A 24,656-nucleotide genomic window follows, 5' to 3' on the forward strand; every position below is an offset into this window, starting at 1 on the left:
AAGAAGCATTGTATCCCAACAGAGTGAAGCTGTGCTGAGACCAGCATTAGTAGTAGCCAGGCAGCAGCCATTCATGTGACTCCCCTCTTTTCATCATTCTTGACAAGCTAATTCTTTGTTTTCAGTAAGTACTGCTTGATTTCTTTCTAACTTCAGAATATCTGCCTAAATACTTCATCATTACATTTTCAAGGTCTGCGTATTAGTTTCCCCTCAAGTGTTTGGCAATGCTCTGTACAGACTCAGACACCTTGAGTGACATTTTCCTGTAAGAGCACAATTGAAATTTTGCCAGTACCTGCACACAAGACAAATAGTTTGCAGTGAAAAGCACTGTCCCAATAGATGTAAATCGGACACTCCTGAATTGATATTCTCACTTCAACTGTCTAATCAATAAAAAGGGGTCTGTTGCCATGGATATGAACTTTCCTATTGTCTCTGTTACCAGCTTGGTGGATATGGGCATCCTGAGGCAATGTAGAAATTGTCTCATATTTACTGACAATCAGTTAATTTTCAAACAAACTGATATGGTATGTGAGAGATGTGTTCACACAATGTCACTGGAGGCAAAGCTCTTGCATAAAAGTACTCTTAATGTCAATAAGGTTGCCAGTAGTATACACATGGTAACCATCACGCACAATTCAAAGCAGATATACTGATCCACATATGCTGAGGCACTTAAATGTAACCTTCCTAAACCACAAAGACCTCATAGACAAAGTGCACATAACAAATACCCTCAGCAGCCCCAAATGTGCTCTTTCAAAACAACACCCACATCAACACATAGAACTACATCTCATGAAGCCTCTACCTCTAGGCGCATAAGACAAGCCACCACACATTTTAATCATTGGAGACTCCATTGTAAGACACACTGATGTTCCTCTCACCAGGCTGAATAAGGAGAAAGTCATGGTCATTTGGTTATCAGGGGCTAGTATCTGCCACATTACATACACACTCAGGCAATTGGACCACAATTACACCTATGACTCAGTCATAGTCCATGTGGGAGTAAATGACATAACCTCCCTAGACTATATGAAAGAAGACATCATGAAGCACTCGGAATATGTGTCTCAGGCTGGTATGAGCCTACCACTGAGTAGCATTTTACCTTCTCCAAGGATGATGCCACAATACAAACAAAAGATGATTGACTTTAATAATTGGCTTAGTTTCTGGTGTCATTCCTAAGGGGGTGCAATATTTGTCAGCGTGGAAGGAGATGGTCAACAGACCATGCTAATTTTCCAGGGATGGTCTGCACCTCTCCCCTCTAAGCTTTCGAATATCAGCTAAAACATTGCCTTTCCCCATAGTGCCTTTTTTAGGCAATGCCAAACTGAAAGTTCTTCTGACATAGCATATTAACACCAAGAAAATCTAGCGGTATTACTGCTCAATGCTAGGAGTATAAACAAAAAACTCCAATCCCTAAAAGTTGTCATTTTGCTTTTCATGTTTTCATTCAGACTGCTGAGGTTTGTTTCCAAAATTTTCAGAGAAGAATATTAAGAAATAGTCCATTTTACTTTAATTTTCACAATTCTATTGCAACAAAATTATACAAAAGAAAAATATTTCTAGAGTTGAAACTGTGTGTGTGTGTGTGTGTGTGTGTGTGTGTGTGTGTGTGTGTGTGTGTGTGTGTGTGTGTGTTATGTAATTAAAACAAAATGGAGATTATCAACCTATTGTTCATTTCTGAATTAGTCTACTTCTAAATTGTGACACTCAAAACATCTATAGGAAATTAATCGTACTATTTTGTCATTTTAATTTCTCACAATGGAAGTAAAACTTTTCCCATACACAAGCTCAAGGTGAAACTATTTAAGTGTAAGTAGCACATATAAAAACCACAAAAACATCACAATGCCAAACATTGTTTCCCATAGGAAATCTTTGCCAGTGTGGCTGCTAAGTGTGCACTGGAATAAGTTGGTACAACCATGGAGTTTGTATGTATAAATATGGGCGTATACGGGGGTTGCCTTCCACATCAGGAGGTTTGGGAAGCCCCCTGCAAAAAACATTTAAAATGGATTTTTCATCCTTCTGATTTTCAGGCATTTTGTCCTTTCATTTCATTGATTTCTAGGAAGTCAACATTTCATAGTAGAACCAGATAAAACCATACCCAGAAAAGAAAACAAACTTAGCAAATTCAGTCAAAATAGAAATCATGAACTTCCCTGAAGCTCACCACTAGAAAAATTAAGAAATGTCTTGTATTCCAACAGCATCCCAAATATTCATTAATAGAATTTAAATGGTCTGTAATAAGACCCACTTGTCAACTTTGTTAGCACTCTGGTTTGCTTGACAAATTATTCCATATATATTGTTTAAAGAATTTTTATTATTTAATTTATAGAAAAAAATTCAAAACTATACTTTTGTGTAATCTACTGTAGTATAATGCACCACCCGAAAATATAAAACTATGTAACATGAATCAAGACTTCAGAACTTTTTTCTTGGCAATTACCAAACCTCTCAAAACTCACACTGCTATGACAAACAATATCTTAAATCAAATGGTACATATCATGACTCCCTATTGAAATATCAGTAGTAAAAATGCAGAGTGCCAATACGCTGAAAAAATTAAACCAAAAATCCAGGAGAAGAGCATATCTTGAACATTTCTCTTCTCCGCTAAACTTCCACACCACCAAGCATAGGTATTCCCACTCCAAGATTCCCATAGCTTGGAGAAAATGGAATTTTCCAGGAAATTGCCATCTTGCACTTTATATACGTAAGTCTGCTTTTTTGGGTACTTTAGTCTCCATGTTCCAGGATTTATTCAAGCGGATCCGGAAATTTCAAATTGTTGCTGCATATAACATTTCTTCCACTCACATCTGTCACACATATTTCCTATATATGTCAAGCATAATGCTATGCATCATCTTAACTCATTACATCCGAGTGATGCCTCTAGGTTTATCTGTAGTTAATTCCTACTGATGCCTCTAGGCATCAAATGTTGCTTGTTCATATTTGCATCATTAATTTCCAAAGCATGCTATGTACAATATTTTAAAATAATTCATCGTAAAGCTTACACAATGGCAAAGTCAGCTGCATTAATATTTGACCTCTGTCTAGTGCAAGTAAATAGATATAACAGTTTTTATTATATTAATTTATATAGATATAATTTTCACATTTTTCTAAATATCTCAACAATCAAGTAACACATACAGAACTCCTTAGCCTCATATGGAAGCTCTTGGCTAAAGGAATAAAATGCTTCTGACAGTATGTGTGTAACCTGAGTGGTTGCTGAGACATTGTAAGTTGTTTACAAAATATTACAAATGTAATAGTTACTGTGACTTATAAAACTCGGTTTAAGACCTAGAACCTAAAGAATACTACCAGTATAAAAATAATTTGCGCTGAAGAGTTTAGCATTTATATTTTTTTTATAACCCTGTGGTTCCAGAGAGAAGAACATTTTAAATGTGAGGACGTAATTTGATTCTCTCAAAAGGCTTAAGTTCCACCCATTGAAAATTACAGTACAAACTTCCTGAGCTCCATTGGACTGACACGCTTCAAATTACTAATCAGTAATCCATAATCCTGGCTCATTATCAGACAGCACTAACACTTGTCTCTCCATGTTGTCAACCTATTCACCCCTAGCAAAGGTTTTATCTTTTAAGTTTGGATACCACAGTTCCTTTGTCAATTGCATTATGAAATTATACTCATGTCAGCTTAAACTAATAAAACATTCTAGTACAACTCTACCAAAAAGACTGTGAATAAGCTTAATGAGGAAACAAATGAAACCAAATTATTGTTAAAAATACCCAACCTGTCATACATAAATATAAATCTTTACAAAGATATGCATCTGGAGTGTTTCTCCCTGGGACTCTGCTAAAAATTGGCTTTGTTCCAAGTCGGACTTTCCCAGTTAACAAATGTTACATAAATAAATAAATAAAATAAGTAAATAAATATATAAAATAAGGCACAATCCTTTTAAAATAATGTTTGAGACAAAATGATCTATAAACAGTACCAGAAATGTTTTGTCATATCAATGTTTGACAGTAAACTAAATTCAGACTCAGCAGCACAGCCATCATACCTTTCTTCTGCCCCCTAAAAATTTTAAGCATCCTTAGCATTCATATCTCCTTGAGCACACAGCACACTGAAGAAGTTAATAGTAGTTTTAGGGGATGCAGCACCATGTCAAATATGTGCATATCTGTCTAGGTAGATGAAATAGTAGCATTGTGCTATAATGTTTAAAATGACAGCATTACTTTTTTTCTAATTAATAAGCATTACCTTATTTTGTTTTGTTTTTCTTAAGATTAAATTAATGATATAGTCCAAACATACACTGAGTCTTTCTGAACAAAAAAAAAAAAACAATGTTATATTTATATGAGTGCTGTAAAGCAAAAAAAAAAAAAAAATAGGTAAATAAATAATGGGGTTTACTATCATGTAACTGAAAACCACACCACAGCAACACATAATAATGAAATGATTGCATTGAAACTCACCACAGTGTAAACCCACAAGACCAGAAAACCTCAGATGTTGAAATTCCTTACCACTGTGGACCCAGGAGTAAAGACTATCATGTGTCCTGCATGGGGACAGGTCTTGGAGTTTGATATTGTGATTCCCAGTATAGTGTGATACAGTGTAATCATCTCAGTACTATGTACCTTGGGTGGTGCTACTGTCAATCACATGAAAGGAGAGTACACAAATAGAAGTAATTAACAACACTTGGCCATTTTTCTGAAACCATTTGAAATTTTACAGCAAATGTCCTAACACACTGTGCCAAGGCTGTCACAGCACATATATTGCAGTCACGTGTTACTTCTCTACCATGGCAGGATATCATACAGCTTCTCCTAAAAATGCTCCATGCTTAACAAATGATACATAAAAATCATTGTATACCAACATTATTTATTCTTTACTTTGAAGGAGGTATGGGCCTCCTCGAAACTGATTACATGTAAAGATCCACAATCATGGGATTGCGTACATATCTGTCGACCTCATCAGATTAAAACATAGTGAAATTTTTAAAACTTGGGGAGAAGAAGTCTAAGATGACATTTTTGCTTAGTTTAGCAGAAGCATTTTGGTATCAAACAGGAATTGACATTAAACCAAAAATAGACAAAAATGATGCAGCAACTGAATGTGCCAAAAAACAAAAGAAAAAATGTAAGGAGAAGGATCAAACAAGAAGGAAAGAAAACTGATAAAAATCATAAATATAGTGGCAAGTACAGTGATCTCTTGAAACATCCTTATGTAGACCAAGATTTGACTCAGGAGTGGTTAAGGAGAGGTGAATTGAAACTAAAAGATGAATGGCTAAAAATGGTGGCCCAGGATAGTGGACTATGTATACACTGATTTACTAAGTCCTCTGGAAAACATGAAAACAGACAAATGCAGGTACTTTAAAACAGAACTGGAAATAATCCTACATATTTTTGCTGCGAGAGATACACTCATGGCAGAAAGCCTGTATACTGATAGACACAATGAAGTGGCAAGACTGTTGTAGTGGGGATTTTGCAAACGCTGTAATATAGAAGTAGTTGTGAAAAATTGGAAATGTGAAGCACAAAGCATTAAATAGAATTATGAAGTTTATATCACATGGCGGTGGTGCAGCGGTAGCATTGTTGCCTCACAGCAAGAGGTTCTCCCATTCGATTCTCGGCTGGAGTGCAGGGAGTGCCTTCTGTGTGGAGTCTGCATGTCCTCCCCGTGGTTGGGTGGACATTCAAAAGACATGCGTAAATAGCCGTGCCTTCATTGAAGGATGAACGTCGAGCTGGCATCTCGGCGTTTGTGAAAAATCTACTGACGATCATTAGCAGACTGGAGTTCCGCTGTGGTGACCCCTAACTGGGAAAAGCCAAAAGACAAACAACAACATATCACATGGGAGCACCCATTGCAGACAGATCAAGAAACAGATGTGAGCAAACTAGATATAGTAGTCCATAAAAAAGACAAAAGTAGCATTAATCATTGAAATTACTATGTCTAATAATTGCAATATATTATGTACAGAGACAAAGTCATAAAATACCAGGACTTGTGGGGAGAAATGAGAGGAATTTGGAAGAAAGATACCCAGAAAATTCCAAGAGCATTAAGGTCAACAGTTCTAACAAAAAAGAAACATTATTGTACTAAGATATACTACAAATACATGTAACATGATATGAATTAAAGAAGAAGAAAGCAATTCTGGGCAAATTTAAGGTGCTGAGAAGAGCACTCTTGGCTTGTATCAAATACTAAAATAATACTACTTTCATGAACTTTAATTGTACCCTGACTTAGGAATGGGGTCCATTCCTATCTTGGTATTAGAAGCTCAAATGACTTAGAGAAATTAAATACAGAGTGTTTTGGTCATGGCATGTTTCCAGTGGAAAAAATATACTTTTCTAGAAAAATTATATGAGATTTTTTTACTTCTGATATATTTAAAACTCACCACAAATATATTCTAGATGAAGAATGCATTTCTTAACCTGAACAGAAGTCAAATACCGTTCCCCAATGGAAATCAAGTGTAATGCAACATTTCATGTTTTCAGTCAATCTGCATTCCAAATCTATGTATAAAAGACCATGCATTTCCCTCTTTCAGAGTTCTTAACAAATATTTAAGCAATTATGGTAAGACATTCAGGTAATACATCTGCTGAATAATGTCAGTCTAGCCTTTCATATTTAAATGCTGAGTTTTGAATTTGACTTCACCACATTTCCCCTTTCAAATTTGATTGTAGTATGTTTCAAGTAAAAAAAAACTTCACTGTTCAGGAAAACTACATATGACTTTTACTACGTAGGTAATGATAAGTGTACAGATATATTTTAGATAGGTGCTGCATACAGAATGCTATTCCTACTATAAAATAAGCATAATGCAACAGTTCAGTTGTTACTGTCAAATTCCTGTAAAATCATGTTTTCTGTTCCTGTGTATAAAATGTTATATACAAGTATAATAAATTGCCGCTCAGGATCAAACCAGGCAATAGACAGTCCAAGCCCAAAGTTAATCACAAATTAAGTCTATTCAGACCTTGCACTAGGCTGTAATTCCGTAAAAAACTTGTCCAGAATCGATACAAATTATAAAAAGTGTACGAAGATGTCTATTCAGACCAAGTAGATAACCTCCATAAATAAAAGCAGTAATTCCAGGCTCATTTAAATTTAAACTGCTATCAATATTCACTAACTCAACCTTTTCTGTTACACAGTCAGCCTGCACTCAAAAATAGAAGAATTAAGTATAAATGAATTACTTATAAAATTTTATAAAATAAATAATGTAGAATTTTTTTAAAAGTTTTTATTTACTTATTGATTTATTCAGAGTGTATTTGTTTCGTATTGTCAATAGTTTTAGGTATTTTGTATGAGTATCTCTTTATATGGCTAATTGATAACTAGATTGTTCCATTAGCGAATTTAGAATGAGCTATATAATAAGCATTTTTTTAACATTTGTTTGTAATGGTTTGAAAAAGCCATATGGCGAAAGCGCTTACCAAATTTGTTTTAATAAAGGGACATCCAACTTTTATTCTTTGAGCCTGGAATTACTGCTTTTATTTATGGAGGTTATCTACTTGGTCTGAATAGACATCTTGGTACACTTTTTATACTTTGTATCGATTATGGACAAGTTTTTACAGAATTACAGCCTAGTGCAAGGTCTGAATAGACTTAATTTGTGATTAACTTTGGGCTTGGACTGTCTATTGCCTGGTTTGATCCTGAGCAGCAATTTATTATACTTGTATGTTGAACTTCCTTTATTTCCTGCTCAGGGTCATTTATATGCTAGTGGTACTATACATTATTTGATAAAATGTTATATGCCATTCAGCTTTCAATAGTTTCCTAATAAAATAGAAATAAAATTATAAGATGATGTGCAGGTATTAAACACACTGAATATTTTCGTTTTATTCATTGGGTTTAAGTGCAACACAATATTTAATTTGACTTTGCCAAACTGTCTAGTTTAGGACAGAGTGTTTTATGATGCATGTTTCTGATGAAAAAGGTTCCATATTCTGGGGAAATATATTTGTTGCTTTTATTTTGGTACAATGGCATAAAGTACAGATATAGTGGATATAAAACGTATATGCACCCCTGTTAAAATGTCAGGTTTTTGTGATATAAAAAAATAAGACCACAATAAATCATTTCATAACTTTTCCCACCTTTAATGTGACCTATAACCTGTAAAATTCAATTGAAAAACAAACAAATCTGTTAGGGGAAAAATATAAAAAATAAAAAATGTACAATAAGCTGGTTGCATAAGTGTGCACACCCTTAAACTAATACTTTGTTGAAGCATCTTTTGAGTTAATTACAGCATTCAGTCTTCTTGGGTAGGAGTCTATCAGCATGGCACATCTTGACTTGGCATATAACAAAAACCTGGCATTTTAACAGGAATGTGTAAACTTTTTATATCCACTGTATAATGTAGTCATGTATTGCTTTATCCACCATGAACCCAAATCATATATTCATATGCAATAAAACTGGATATAATGAAAATCCAAGTGTTCATTGACAAAAAATGTAAAACCCATCATTCTGTACCTATGTGTAAGAGATCATAAGCTAGTCCCCCTGTCAGAGTTCTTAATAAACTTTACACTAAATTATAATAAAAACATAATGAACAAAATGCACCTAAGACATCTATTCTGGACATGTGGATTTTAATATTCTCAATATTGAATTTGACACCAATTCATTGCATGACTATCTTCTCTCCATACAGTTTTGATCAGCTTTGACCCAACTCCATGATGTAGAGGAATGAAACCCTGACTGCAACCCAAATGACCCATGCTTGATTGAAGCTCATATGTGCTATTCCTCTCCATGAGCAGATGTCATAAACTACCCCAAATAGAAAAATGCAACATTACTAGATCTTAATATCAAATACATGTAAAACCTTACAAAGCCATGTGCTATTTCACTATTGCAGCTTCTTACTAAAATAATTATAATATACATTCAGGTACAAGACATGCCTAAGGCAAGTATTGTATGGATTTAAATTCAGTTAATTGCAAAATTTAACTGAGAAAACTTACCATTGGTCATGGCACATTTAAGTAATAAAAATGTTTAAAGAGATATACCTGATATTTTTATTCCTCAAAATACTTGAACTGCATACTTCCCTTGTACTGATAAGTTAGTGCAGATATATTCTAGATAAGTTCTGTATTTTACAACTTGAATTGACATCATATACTTACTTCTAATGGAAATACAATATAATCTATCACTATAGGCTTTCGTTGTCACATGCCTCTAAAACCTTGCATTTTTACTTATTTTCAGAAACAAATATGTCATCCTATATTTTAAGATATCTTTAAAAAAACTTTCTGACAATTGTAATATTTTGCACAGGTAAAATTGCACCTAAGAGTGAATTTTATCCTTAGGCTTTTAAGTACAGTTTAAGTTTGAATCTTGCCCAGCCACTTTGCCTTTCAGTACAGGAAGTCTTGCTCATAGCATGATTCCAGTGACAAAATAATATTTTGTTCTAGAAACAAATTATATCTAATTTTTATCCTGATATAATAATAACTCATTATAAATATATTCTAGATGTGTGTCAGACAGAAATGTGATACACTAGTGATTGATATTATAAAATGTAAACACAAAAGTGCAGTGACTTCATTCCTATAGTAACACTGAGATTGTGTTATTTCAGAGAACTGATCTTACATTGAGGCACAGCAATCTTATAGTTAGTGTACATAAGTAGGAGACATGTATAAGGTACAATCTTCTACACTGTTGGGATATAGGGTTTAAGTTTTCCAGCAAGAACGCTTGAGAAAATTTGGAGTTTGAATGTCAGTGGTCATGATTTTATGATCATACATTTTAGAGTCACTCAGTACTGCACTGGATTGCATTTTGTTATATAATTTTTTTATATAGGTTATATTCCTCAACCTGATCAAAAGTCATATAGTTACACCAGTGGAAACTGATTACAATAAATCTTTGCAGACTGGAACATTCTAATGGCTATGTGGCCTTCTTGTTGGATTATAACAATGCAGAATGATATCTGTGAAACAGTTTGACATTTTCTAAAGTTTTGGGTTGCAAATCTAGATATTTAATTTAAAACTCTATTTTTAAATATTTAGCTGTTGATTTTCAAAAACCAAGATGTGCATTACTTGTTGATTAATGTATTTAAAATAAATGTTTTACTCATCCTTCTGCAACACCAAAATAAATTTGAAATGAAAATGGTAACTTTATGGAATGGGTAAAAAGTTATTATTATGTGATACTGATGTAATCTCTATTAAAGTCTGAGCTGTAAATGCAACAATTATGGGAGAAATTGTATATATTCAGGTGTATTATATAAAGAGGCTTGGTTATTACTAGGGAAGTCATTCTTATTGTCTATATTAGATTGCTGTTTATATTATGTTATTATATTCTGTTATATGTCTATATTAAAAAAGTCTTTGTGTAAACTGAATGTATAGCTAAAACATAATACAGAATGGTACAACAATGTTAGTTTTCTTGCATTTCATTCTGACTTGTAGCAACTTGCCAAGGACCTTTCTTTAAATGATTGAATTAAATAGAATTGTAAACTGTGGAACAGATAAACATGGAGCACAGATGCATAAAACGTTGCCATGCACTGAGTTTGTTACACAACTGTTTATATTGCTGCAACTCACAGACATGGACAACAGTAGTAAAGAATGGCATACACAAGTCCATATGTTTCTCTGAATGGTGTACATGTATACATAGCACATCGGTATACAAGAAAGGTGTAAATAGTCTCTAGCATATCCATGTTATGGTGTGACTTAATGGCCAATAATTTGCAAAGAATTGATATGTAGCAGAAATTACTGCAAAGCTAGAGTTATTATCATATTATCATAATGAGGGGATCTGGTGCCATGAGAGCTTGCACTGTTAGGTGCTCACCAGTGTCACTCTCTGATTGCCTGAAAAGTAAGCTGTTATGACATTAGCAGTTCTAACAATGAACCATGACACAAAGATAGCAAGGCACCTGATAGGGATTAAAGTATATCTCTGAAAATGATTTTTTATGTGTTCTATGAACAGTCTTTTTATTTTGTAGTCTGGAGGTTCTAGTTACTCAGTATGAGTTGTTTAGTGGAGGTGCCTTCTGATTACAGCACTAGATAGCCATTTATTGTAAGAGTAAGACAGAAAACAGGTGAGATAGAGAGAATGAGAGAGAGAGAGAGAGAGAGAGAGAGAGAGAGAGAGAGAGAGAAAACAAGCCATGAGTAAGTTCTTAAAGCCCCATAAAATGTATCATATGATCATCATTTTTATATGAGGTCAGGGTGGTGCATCAACTGTCACCAACTCTTCCAATTCAATGCTCCTCTTTGATCTTCTTCAACAGTCATCCTCAACTTTCACAGATCTTCTCTGATGTAATCCATTTCCTCTTGACTGGAATATTTCATCTCCACTTAACTTCTTCCTACCTCTCCCAAATCTGGAAAGAGATGTCTAAAAAAGAAAACAGTAATAACTGACTTTTCTTTCTTGTTCTGAAGTCATTAGATATTATTCTAACCCTGTCATACAACCCCAGTACCTCCCATTGTGGACCTCTTATTCATCATCTAACCTGTACATCTAATTGTACCCAGGTGATATAGAAACATTTCTGGAATGGAGGCCTCAGATGTTAAATACCAAAAACAGTTGAGCTAGACATTCCTACTAGAAATAAATAGCAGTAAAGGATTTTGCATAACTTGAATTTCTTAATCAAATACATTTTCACCATGCTTCCTGTGTATCCTCATATCTTGAACTGTACATATTATTAGGAAAGGTCATTTGTATACAGGTACTGTGAAGCTGCCTTCTGCAATTGAGTTGTGTAATGACACTGTTCAAGAGAGAAATCACTAATGTGCACATTTTGAAGAAATGTTAACATTTGGCACACAGATTTTATAATAGTCTCTATGGAGCCCAATGCCATGTACAATTGTGTTGTCATGCAAATGTCCATTGAGAAGGCTGTGTATAACATGTGAGGTACCTATGCAGTCGCTTTGACATCACTTTTGATGACTTGAATATGTCAAAATAAATATACCACAAGGCTAGTCAAACAGGACAATCCACTTAAGCTTTTCCACATTCAAAACACCATAGACAAAATCCCAAACCACTTCCTTGCAAGCTATTCGTTGCCCTATATGACCAAGGAAACCCATAAGTTCTACTTAAAATTATTGGAAACACCATCCAACCCAATATCATATTCATGGTACACTTTAATTATCCCACTATTAACTGGGAATCATATATTACACCAAATACACAGGAACATAAATTCCTGGATTTTGTAAACACAAATTCCCTGGACCAGATTGTCAGTACACCAACCATGGGTGCAGCCATACTGGATCTGATCCACATTAATATGGTTGACTGCTGCACACCCCCTACTGTAATGTCTTCCCTGATAAGGTCAAACCACAAAATGGTCTCTCCTTTGAAGCAAACATAAAAACTGGTACTCCGACTAACCCTGGAATATTCAGAAACTACTCTAAGGCTAACTTGCTACTATTAAGTGCTATGAGAACGTATCTTAGAACATGTGGGTGATATAAGGAATAGGATAACTAAGAGTGCGTTGGCACTTCATTTAATAGAGGAAGGCAATGAACACAGTTTTAAATTTCTAGTGTTGGAAGTGATAGGTAAGTATATGAGAGAAGGTGGCATTAAGACTTTCACTGAAGAGAGGGAACAGCAAAGGATTATATGCCTGAAAGCTGATAAGTTTCCAGATATTAATGAACGAGTCTCCCTGAAACCACACCTGAAGCTATGCCCTTTGAAGCATTGAGTATGTTGTTTTATGCTGCATTTCTTGTATAATTTTTTTTTAAATATGTCTTTAATGATTTTTGGATACATTTTGAATTTTGTTAGGTGTAGAATTATTGAGGTTAAGATTTATTTAATATATAAAAAAGGTTTTTACAATGTTTGTAAGTATCATTACCAATAGGTTTTTATACTAGGCTCCCTGTGTTTTTAAATGATGATGTCTTAAGCAGTTCTTTTTTCTGATTGGCTTCATTGCATTTAAATACAGATGGTTTGACTGTTATGATTTAGGTCTGAAGAAGCTACCTGGCAGGTAGCGAAAGTGCTTACCTTTAGTGCCTGTTTTATTGTTTTGTAGTATTTTATGTCTATTTATTAAAGTTTCACTTACTTCACCATGGTGTGCACCTACTATTTTCTCAGTTTTACTATTAAGTGATAACCTGGCAAAATTTGAAGCCCCAATAAACCTTGGGAACATTGCTACCTTCACAGAACTGTTCACAGAATCCCTATACAAACGTTAATAGCTGCATAGAGGCAGCTGCACCCTCCAGGAATAAGTACAGAACTAACAAAAAGCAAGCCACCCTGGTGGGATCACAACATTAATAGGCTGTATAACAGAAGGAAGAAAATCATGACAAAAATTGGAGGTCCTGCACCCAGTGGGATAAAAGCACTTTCATCAAACTAAATAAACAACTCAAAGGACAGATAAAGTTTACTAAAGTCATATCTGTGGAACATTTGGCCTCCCAGGCCAAGGACAACCACAAGGCATTTGTTAGTTATGTCCACAACCTCAAAGACAATACACAATCGTGTGAAGAGGTCATTGTTAATGGAGCCACATAAACTGAGCCAGAAAATATTGCAGACCTATTGGCCAACAAATTCAGCTCCAGCTTTACAACCTTCTACCCCTCAACCTTCCCTCAGGAAATACCATCAAATATAATTCCATCTGCTATCACTAGGAAACAGTTCCTTAATGTTTTCTTTAAAGGCAAGAACATTGCATCAATAGGACCAGAAAATATCTCAGGATGCCTTTTAAATAGCATGAAATATGACCTCTCAAGCCCTCTGGAATTACTATTTAACTGTAGCTTCCAAACAGGTTTCATGCCTAATGAATGGAGAACAGCAACAGTCATCCTTCTGCACAAAGGGGGTCATCTACAGAGCCTGGAAACGACAGACCCATTAATCTCATTAGTCTCATATGCAATGCCATATTAAGAATTATCATAGAAATGATCAATAATGATACAGGAAACATACAGACAATGGATCCAAACCAATTTGGTTACATCAAGGGCAGGACATGCCTGCTCAACCTGGTGGATTTCTTTGAGAAGGTCATGAAAGCAACATATGAGAGCTAAATGGTTCACACTGCCTACCTTGACCTGGACAAGGTATTTGACACAATACCCCACTCAGACATCACTGACAAACTCAAGAAGTAAGATACAGACCATTATGTCATCCAGCTTAAGTGGATTGTGCATGACAACACAATTGTACATGGCATTGGGCTCCATAGAGACTATTATAAAGAACAGTGTCATTACACAACTCAATTGCAGAAGGCAGCTTCACAGTACCTGTATACAAATGACCTTTCTTAATAATATGTACAGTTCAAGATATGAGGATACACAGGAAGCATGGTGGACAGCCAGCTGGCTCACAGACAGGACCTAGGAATTTAAAATTGAGGAATCCACCTCTATAAAGAGGCCAAGTTACAAGCAGAGTCCCTCAGGGATTAGTCCTGGGACAGCTCCTCTTTGGCATTTACTTCTCTAATGTCAAGCCCAATGTCAATGGCCTCTATCTGACTAAATGTACAGATGTTTGCAAATTAGGAACTGTCATTGAATCTCCCACTGGCACAAATGTTCTCCAGAAAGGGCTAACACAGGCAAATAACTGGTGTCAGAGCCATGGACTAAAACTAAATGCCAAGAAATGCATAATAATATCCTTTGATAAGTCCATTCATGACTGGTAACTATCATATTGACAACAAACACTTCAGTTCACCCTGTAGTTGCTGACTTGGGGACACACATAGACAGTAATCTAACCTTTGATCATCGTTTGTCTACAGCAGTGAGGAAATCAATCTATGTTGTGCAACTTATAAACAAAGGTATGGCATCTGGGTCCAAGGACATCACTGGTCCACTCTGTTCGGCACTCATCAGACATAGCACTGAGTACAATACCCCATTTGGTATAAATCTAACCAGGCATATCCAACAAATGGAATGTTCACAGTGGTTCATCCTTAAAAGAACACAGGGTGTAAGTAACATGTCCTTTGCAGACCACCTCAAGGCCCTATCCTTGCATTCTGTCTCTTACAAGCTGTTCAGGGGAGATCTGTGCCTGGCATACAAGGCATTGTAAGATCCCACTTTGATGGACCTCCTGCATATCTGCAAAACAAACAACACCAAAGTGACCCATTCTACAAGTGAGTATAAATAGCACCTGCTGGAGAGACAGGTATGTATCCTGGAGACACCCCCTTCTCTGGAACAGGATCCCTATCCATGTGAAACAGAGTTCCTCCCTAACCCAATTCAAGTGTAACATGGACTGATGGATTGGGAACTGGAAATTCATCCCTTTTTTGGCACCTATGTCTCTAATAGGCACAGGCAGAATATAAATGGTTCATCTCTAAGCCCTTGCTTACACTTAACTAGGGTACAATAACTTGTCAGTAATTTGGGATGCATGGCTAGGCTTAAGAAGGCCCTTGTGGTTGTTAACCTAGTAAACACCTATGAACCTATGAACATGACCTTTAACACTCCATTCATGGGAACTTCTTTAACACTCCATTTATGGGAACATCTTAAAAAATTAACTTATTGGAATATCTTTAATACTTCAGTTATGGGAACATCTACCACAAACCTACACTTTCCTTGCAGGTCAGGAAATTAGTTTTCAAATTGATAACATGAAATAGAGATGTAGTCATTGCAAGTCATCTTTTGGAATGATTTGTTTAACAACAGTGGTATAATTTGTGCAATGGATACCTTAAGATATGTATTCTATACAGTGATTAAGGAATACTAAAACTTCTTTAAGTTAATATATGCATTTTGCTTTTTTATGCAAACATCAGAAATTCAGTTCAGTATATCGTTTCCAATTTCATGTTCTATAACAATATCATGGACTGCTGTTGTCACACACACACACACACAGACACACGCACACACACACACACACACACACACACACACACACACACACACACACACACACACACACACACACACACACACACACACACAGTATCACGATTACAGTTACTTATTATTAACTATTTTGCTGCAATTACTTTACAGGAGGAGGAAATATCTGGTTTTGTTTTGTTGCTCACTACTTGTACAAGTAGTGTGCTCTTGCTTCAGTGCTGTTGTATTTTACTATTCTCAGATCTCAGCATCCTGCAGAAAGAAAAATACAGATTTTCACAGTCTATTGCTGATGACTTTTTCTCCAAGAAGCACTAACCTTGGGGTAAGAAGAGTGAAGTAAAGAGGGCGTGTGTGTGTGTGGGGGGATCAAACACATCTGAGGATAAAGAAGGGATTCCATTATTTTGTCAGTTTTAGTGCATTTATTTATCACCTGTTTCCCTGTTTCAGCATAATTATATGTGTTATGAGCATATGTGCACTTGAGCTGTCAGTTTCATGCTGCATTTGCTGGGGAGTTATATAATGAGTTTGATAAGACTCATGTAGTGGATCCAATTACTGCAAGGAAGCCATAAGCTACGACTTCTCTGCATATGCAGCATCCTTTACTGCTAAATTCTATGCACATATCAATAGTTGCATAGCCTTATCTGTCCCCCTCCAAAGGGACAATGCCAAATTTAAAAATAAACCCCTGTGGTGCAACCCAATTATAAACAGGCTCCACAATAAACGAAAACAACTCATTGCATGCAATAATAAATGTAAGTGTCATGATATAAAAACACTCTTACTAAACTTAACAGTGGACTCCAGTCCCATATCAAATAAGCCAAAGCTAGATATGAGGTAAAAATAGCAATACAGGCTAAAGGTAACCATAAACCCTTCTCTAGCTATGTAAGAAATATCAGAGACAATGCCCAGCACTGTACAGAGTTAATAATAAGTGACAGCACATATTCATGTCTTGAGGAGGTAGTCAGCTACTAGCTGCTAAATTTAGCTCTAACATCACCTGTCACTCCCTACATTCCCAGATCACATGCCTGAATCTGCACTCCCCCTTGTATCTCCCAAGAACAAGTCCTCAAAGTAATTTCCAAGGCCACGTACATTGCTTTTATGATGCTGGAATACATACCAGGCTACCAAATGACCAGCTTGAAATAGGAACAGTCTAACCCCCTTCACAGGCTATTCAATCATTTCCCAAATAAACAAACTTTGTGCTGGATGAATACAGGGCAGCAGTAATCATATCCCTACACAATGCTAGGACATCAATGGACCCTGATAATTACAGACTTGTATTTCTGACCAGCTTCATATGTAAGGCTGTGGAAAGGATCATTAGGAATTATTAAATAAAGACATAGGTAATCTACAAACTTTTGATCTAAGTCAGTTCAGTTCTATCAAGGACAGATCCTACCTGCTTAACCTGATCAACTTCTTTGTGAAGTTTCTGAAGCAATGGATGAGGGACAATCAGTAAACACTGCTTATCTAGGCTTTGTAAAGGCATCCAGTGCAATCACACACTCAGGTATTGGTGATAAACTCATTGGATAGAAAACTGTCTCAGAAACAGAACACAAGAAATTGGATTGGGTAGCTCTACCTCCTCCAAAGGACCTGTCACTAACAATGTACCCCAGGGTTCAGTCTTTGTGTCACTTCTCTTTGGCATTTACTTCTCAGAGGTCAAAGCTAATTTAGAAAGCTTGTGAATAACAAAGTTTTTAGATCACTATAAACTTGATGACATCATAAACTATCCCAAGGATGCCAATATCCTTCAAAAGGGCTTCCCCCCCAAAAAAAAAGCTGGAGTCATATCATAGCCATGTGCTAAAACTAAAAGTAAAACAATATATATACTGGATTCCCTTTGGCTATCATGATGTCCCCTGTAGTTATAATATCAACAACACACACCTGAAAATTGATTTAGTAGTTCAGGACCTGGGAAGCTATGTGGACAACAAACTGTCCTTTTATCACCATGTATCCAGTATTATTACAAAAAGTCCTTGTTTATTACACAGTTTATTATTAAGAATATGGTGTCTAGGTCCATTGATGTGATCGTCCCACTGTATTTGGCACTACTAAGGCTAATCATTGAGTATAATACTCACTTTGGTATGTGTCTCTCTACACACTTAACACAACTTGAATTACAGCAATGCTTCCTCATCAACAAAATAAAGGGACTAAAATCATAAAAATGACACTGATCATCTCAAATCCTTGTCAATCATTTCAGTATAATACAGGCTATGGAGGGGCAATTTCTGCTTCTCATAAAGAGCCTCAGCTGACGCTGTCCTATCTGATCTATTGCACATCTGCAAGTCCAATGGTGGAATAAACACCCACTCAAAATATCCTAATCTCTTCTGCGATATAAACAGAACATGTTGGAGGGCTAGATATGTATCACAGATAATACTACTTCTGGGGACTTGTCTTCCTCTCCACATAAAGTACCTTCCTTCCTCTATTCAGACATATATACATGCATACAAACAACTATTTCAAGCACAGGCATTAATGCCCTTCTAGCTTGCCAATATACCAAAACATTTGTTCCCATAATAAGTGTCCAGGCTGTTCTTAAAAATATCTAAATTAGTACATGGTTTAATGTAATTTGGAAGTCTGTTCCATGCATCAGCTACTCTGTCAGAGAACCAGTTAGTACACTTCTCATTCCTATAGAATCTTCTACATAGGTTATCTGATGATTCTCTACTGCTTTTTTATAACCCCAAACATTCCCAGAGGTAGTTGTCTCTAAATGCCCTATATATATATAAATAAAATGTCTTCTTAGATCTCTGTAAGAGACACTGTACATGTTTAGATATTTTAGTCATTCATAATAACTTAAATTTTCATATCCATGGATGTCCTTGCTATGTTTATGCTGTACCCTTTCCAGTTTACTCACGCTTGTTTTCTTATACGGATTCCATATTGTTATTCCATGCTCAAGTTTGGATCTATTGCAACTAACAATGATTCATTATTTTTGATTTCCTAGACTTTATAAATCTTTTTATACAAACTATAGTTCTATAACTATCATTAACCAGCTAATTGATATGATTGGAAAAACTCATAGCTGGATCTACTCATATACCCTGGTCCTTAAATGAGTCTACAGTTACAATCACTGTGTGCTGTATTAAATATTTACCTTTCAATTTATGTCCCCCAAATCTCATATGCTTAGTTTTGATGTATTTATCAGCATATTATTCTCCTGTGTCCAAATTTTAGTCAAGTTATTTTGCAGACATGCGTTATCTGTAACTCGTGTAATCAGTTTGCCCAATTTCAGGTCATCTGCATATAGACCGTAGGACACCTCAGATGAAAAAGCTAGGTCTGAAAGATACAATCTAAACAAGGAAGGGCCTAGGACAGAGCCTTGTGGGATACCTTGACTGTAACCAAGGATTTCACCCGTCCAGTTGCTGTATGATACTTGCCATGTCCTATTTGTAAGCCATGCAGCTATCCATCTTATCAAGAGTACCTAGTTGTTCTAATTTACTGATCAGTGTTTTGTGCTTAACCCTATCAAATGCTGAAGTTAAATCTATATAAATTACATCACAGCACAATTTTGCATTCATAGCTGTTATGATATCGTTATAGAACATCATGTTACAGGTGGTAATAGATCTATTTTCAACATGCGCATGCTGATATATGGTTTCATGTCCCAACCTTCCCAAATCTGACAATAACTACCTTCTCCATTATTTTTCCACAACATGAAAGTAGACTATATGAGTCTGGGTTTGTCCTATTCCCCTTTCCCTTAAAGAGAGGTTTAATAAACACATCTCCAATCTTGAAGAATCTCGCCATATTTATATGACATAGTAAATAACAGATATAATGGTACTTACTGTATGTTCATGCTGAAGTGTTCTCAGGTGATTATTACAATTCCATCTCCTCCCTGTGCTTTGCTTGGATCCATTTTGCACAGCTCTTTTTCAATATAATCTAATTTAATTGAAGTATCTTGGGTTACCTGGATGTCACTAGGACAACTTATCACCCCTTTTGTGGAGCTAAACTGTTTTGCATAAGATTTTGTAAATGTATCTATAATCTGTTGTGTCTGAGAATACATTTTAGAATCTGCATACAGTTTATCAATTTGTATACAGTGTCTCTTTACTCCTTCTACATCATATGTATATATAAAAAGGTTTCCTATTATGCTCAATATCTTTATATAAATTTTCTTCAAAATTCTCTTGATCTTGTCTCACACTATGCTTAATCTGCTTGTCTAGATTGCTTATTTCAGTTTTCAAAGTTGTAGTTCAGCCTGTCTTCCATTTCTTGTATTTTTTGTTTCTCACCTTAATTAGATATCTTGTTTTTATGGAAATATATCCCCCTGACATTATATGCCTAGATCCTGATGTTAAACATTATTTTGATTTTTTGCACTCAAACAATTTCTCTTTCAAAACTTTCCACAGTCCATCTGCATTTTTTTCCACTGAACACCTCACTCTAGTTAGTTTTGCATAGTGACTTGCTTCCATATAGTCTGTAATTAACCTTCTGTGCATTGGTTTAGGTTTCAGTTTGGCAGAATTATCTAGCAACAAATTAACCTTTATAACCCCATGATCACTGCACATCAATGATGGTAAAACTTGATTTGAAGTAACAGTAATTTCTTTAGGAACACAAACAATGTCTAGTATGTTCTGTCCTGTGGTTGTTTTTTTTTTTTACAATCCTGTTCCTGAATATATGCTGTGAATAATTTCCTTATCAACATTGTAAATCCATATTATTCCAGTCTGTTTCTGGTAAATTTAAGTCCCCAGCTAATATTATTCATCCCTCCTGTGTTTCATGCAAGAAATGTATGAATCCCTCTAGGTCATTTGCACTTGACTTTGGTGGGCTATACACTCCAACAATTGATGTTAAGTTGTCAATCTCGCCTTCATTCTTGCTGGATGGGTTCGGAGCCGATCCTCGGCTCGACAATACTAAAGCTCGAGCTAATTCCACCGGCTCGAGGCTCCCCTATATCCCACAATGCTAGGCGGTAACTACCCAGATCTCGTTTGCCGCTATAGCTGACGAGGTGCGTTTTCTACCGGCTCAGGCAGGTTAGTAAAATATTTACCATTAGGTATTACTAATAACCCCCTTTTTTAGTTAGAAAATATTTTCTATAGTTTAATTCTAATATTTAGTTTTATCAACCCCTATCTGTCGAACCCCTCCCCTCTTACTACTTGTTCTAGGCCTTCGGCCCTTCCCTCACCCTAGTCCCTTTTAAGATTAGTGTTGTAGGGGCTTGTGTGTATGTGTTTCTGTATAACTGTAATTTTTTAATAATTTTTTCTGTAAAGAGTGTCTGGTTTGTGTGTGTGTACAGCCTCTCTTACCTTACTATGTCTAAGGATAAGGTCTCAGGCTTCAAGAAGTGTGACTCGTGCTGTCAGAAAATGTCTCTGACAGACGGTCACACTTCTTGTGTGTATTGCCTGGGACCTGTGAACCTGCAGGACTCATGTGCTGTTTGCCATGGTTTCAGCCCACGAGTCCTGCAGGAACAAACTGATCTTGCGGGCTTGTTAAAGCCTGAAGGCCCCGACTCAGTCTGTGTCGGGAAGCCTTCAAAACTACAAAGCAGTCGGCTTCTGCTCTTGAGTCGACTGCTGAGACGACATTGGCTCCGATGTTCTTAAGCCTCATACCGTTAGCCGGCTCTGGCTGGAGCCGAGGCTGATAAGTCTTCATCGGCTCTGATACCCTTATCCCACATTCCAGAAAGAGGTCCAGGTCCCCTCTATCGGATCCGTGCACTCGGCCAGGATCCCCTCTCCTTCGGGCGGAGTCACAAAACCCATTCCTCTCGGTCTTCCAGGTTATCAGACCATGATTTGCAGAGGGTGGTGAGTAGACTTCTTAAGTCCGAGGCACTGGCCCAAATGCTGCATAGCCCGACTCACCAGTCAGTGGCTATTCCGTTCCACATTACATTCCTCCTCCGACTCTTCGAGTTGAGCCAAGGAGCCATGACTGTCAGTCGTCGGATCCGATACCTTCCATTTCGGCTCCGTCGTCTGCCCGATCTCCTCTTTGGAGGGATCTCGGCACCGAGGAGGGGCGGTGGCATCGGACCCTTGTCAACCCGCTCTCCCTGGCACTGGTGAGTTCGGCTCCGACTTGAGCCGTCTCTGTTGGTGCCGGGAGGTCCTTGTCTCTTGGGCGAGGGCCTCGGGCCTTGCCTGACAGGGGTGCCTTTGAGGTCATGCGGGCGTGCTAGAACCAGGTTCTGCCCCACAGTCAGCTCCTTCAGCCCCTCCATCTACAGTGCCTGCGGTGATTTCTACTCACCCCTTGTCCCACCGCAGAGAACCAACTCCTCAAGATTCCCCATTGGGAATTTCCTCCTCTTCGGGTCTCCTGACCCTGCAGGAGATCCCCTAGGAAGAGGCAGTGCAAGAGGAAGCACATTGACTCCCTGAGTCTATCACCTCTGACACTGACTTAGAGGAATCGAAGGTCCCTCGATCCCCTCTGAGGATGTCTCCTTTGTGGACATCCTTGAAATCCTCAAACAGAGGGAACTGGCCAGCCCTTAATCCTTTGGAGGATGAGTCAGTTTATCTTGAGGCATTTGGTTCTCGCCCTTCTACCTCCTGGGTGTCCCTCCCTTTGACCCCTTATGGAAGTGGTGGCAAGGAAGGCTTGGACGGCTCCTGACTCAGTGGAACCCACCCGAGGAGACCATCCAAATTTATTACTGCCCCAAAGACAAAGAGTTTTTATCCAAAGGTGTCCCTGTTGATGCCATGGTGGTGGCTGCGGCCACAAAGAAGGAGTTAGCTGATCCTTCGGTTCCTGTCCATCTTCCTAATAAGGAATCTAGGACCATGGACAGAAGCGGATGTTCTCGTCAGCGACCTTTTCAATGCGGTCGCTGAACTACTTATGCCACTTCACTCGTCTCCAAAGAGATTTACTCAAGGATATGGGTGAACTGATGAAGGATCCTACAGCTGAGGGGTTCAAAGACACAATGAACTCCCAGTTGGCAACCCTAAATTCCATTGTTAACTCCTCCATGCGTCTGGTCTCATACGCAGCAGATGGGGTGAGTAGAGCCAGGCACAGGTGTTGTATGCAACTTTGGACCCTTTCAAGGCGTCCTTCACCAATTCTCCCTTTGATGGATCATCATTGTTTGGTCCACAGGTGAAGGATACATTGACCAGGTGCGAGGTGGAAGGTAAGACTCTCTCTGCCGTAGGAGTCTGTTTTCTACCCCTTCTAGACCCTATCCCAAAGGTCAAAGGGAGGAAAGATGTGGTTCCAAACAATCCCAGGGAGTCTCATCTGCAAGGCCGATTCCCTCTAGAGGCAGAGGAGGGAATAATAGACGCCACCCTAGAGGCAGAGGAGGTCCGCAAAACCAGGGTAGCAGAGAAATGTTCTCTGACAAACCCTTTCAGCACCCTGGGGCTGCCCGGCTGTCCGCCGGAGGCAGTCAGGGGAAGGTTATCACTGTACCCAAAAGCCTGGCTTTCCCTAACTCAAGACAAATGGGTACAGTCGATCATATCCGAGGGTTACAAAATTCCCTTCATTCATATTCCAACCCAACCAAAAAGATCCCTTCCAGACGTTCCACCCAGTCTAAGGGAACAAGCAGCATTAGAAATTTAGAAGCTGCTATCAAAAAGAGTCATCCAATCAGTCCCGGCAGACCAGCAAGGATCCGGAATCTACTCCAAATTCTTTTTGGTACCAAAAAAAACAGGGGACTGGAGACCCATACTGGATCTCAGCTACTTAAACAAGTTTGTCAAGAAAACAAAATTCTGGATGGTCACGCTACAGTCCATTCTACCCTTCTTGGGTCAGGACAATTGGATGTGCTCGATAGATCTTCAGGACTACCACATCAAAATGAACCGACGCTCCAGGAGATATCTCCGCTTCAGGCTGGGAGCCAGTCACTACCAATTCAGGGCCCTGCCCTTTGGTCTCACTACAGCCCCCCCGGGTGTTCACCAAATGCATGGCAGTGGTCATGGCTCACTTGAGACGCCAAGGATTCCAGATGTTTCCATATCTGGACGATTGGCTCCTTACTGCCACCACCAGACATCAGCTTCTCCTATCCAGGGACTTCACCATTCAATCTTGTCAAGCTCTAGGCATTTCAATAAATTTCGAAAAATCTGCCTTGTCACCTTGTCAGTCTATTATTTTTATAGGCGCCACCTTAGATACACAGACCCTTTCAGCCAGACTCACAGAGCAGAGGGTGTTAGACATCCGGAACCAAGTGTCCCTTCTCTTACAATGTGTCAAAGTCAAAGCCAGACTGGTATTGAAGGTACT

The sequence above is a fragment of the Protopterus annectens genome, chromosome 2.part0 (genome assembly GCF_019279795.1).
Source record: "Protopterus annectens isolate FY-2018-M chromosome 2.part0, PAN1.0, whole genome shotgun sequence".
NCBI classification, from domain to species: Eukaryota; Metazoa; Chordata; order Ceratodontiformes; family Protopteridae; genus Protopterus; species Protopterus annectens.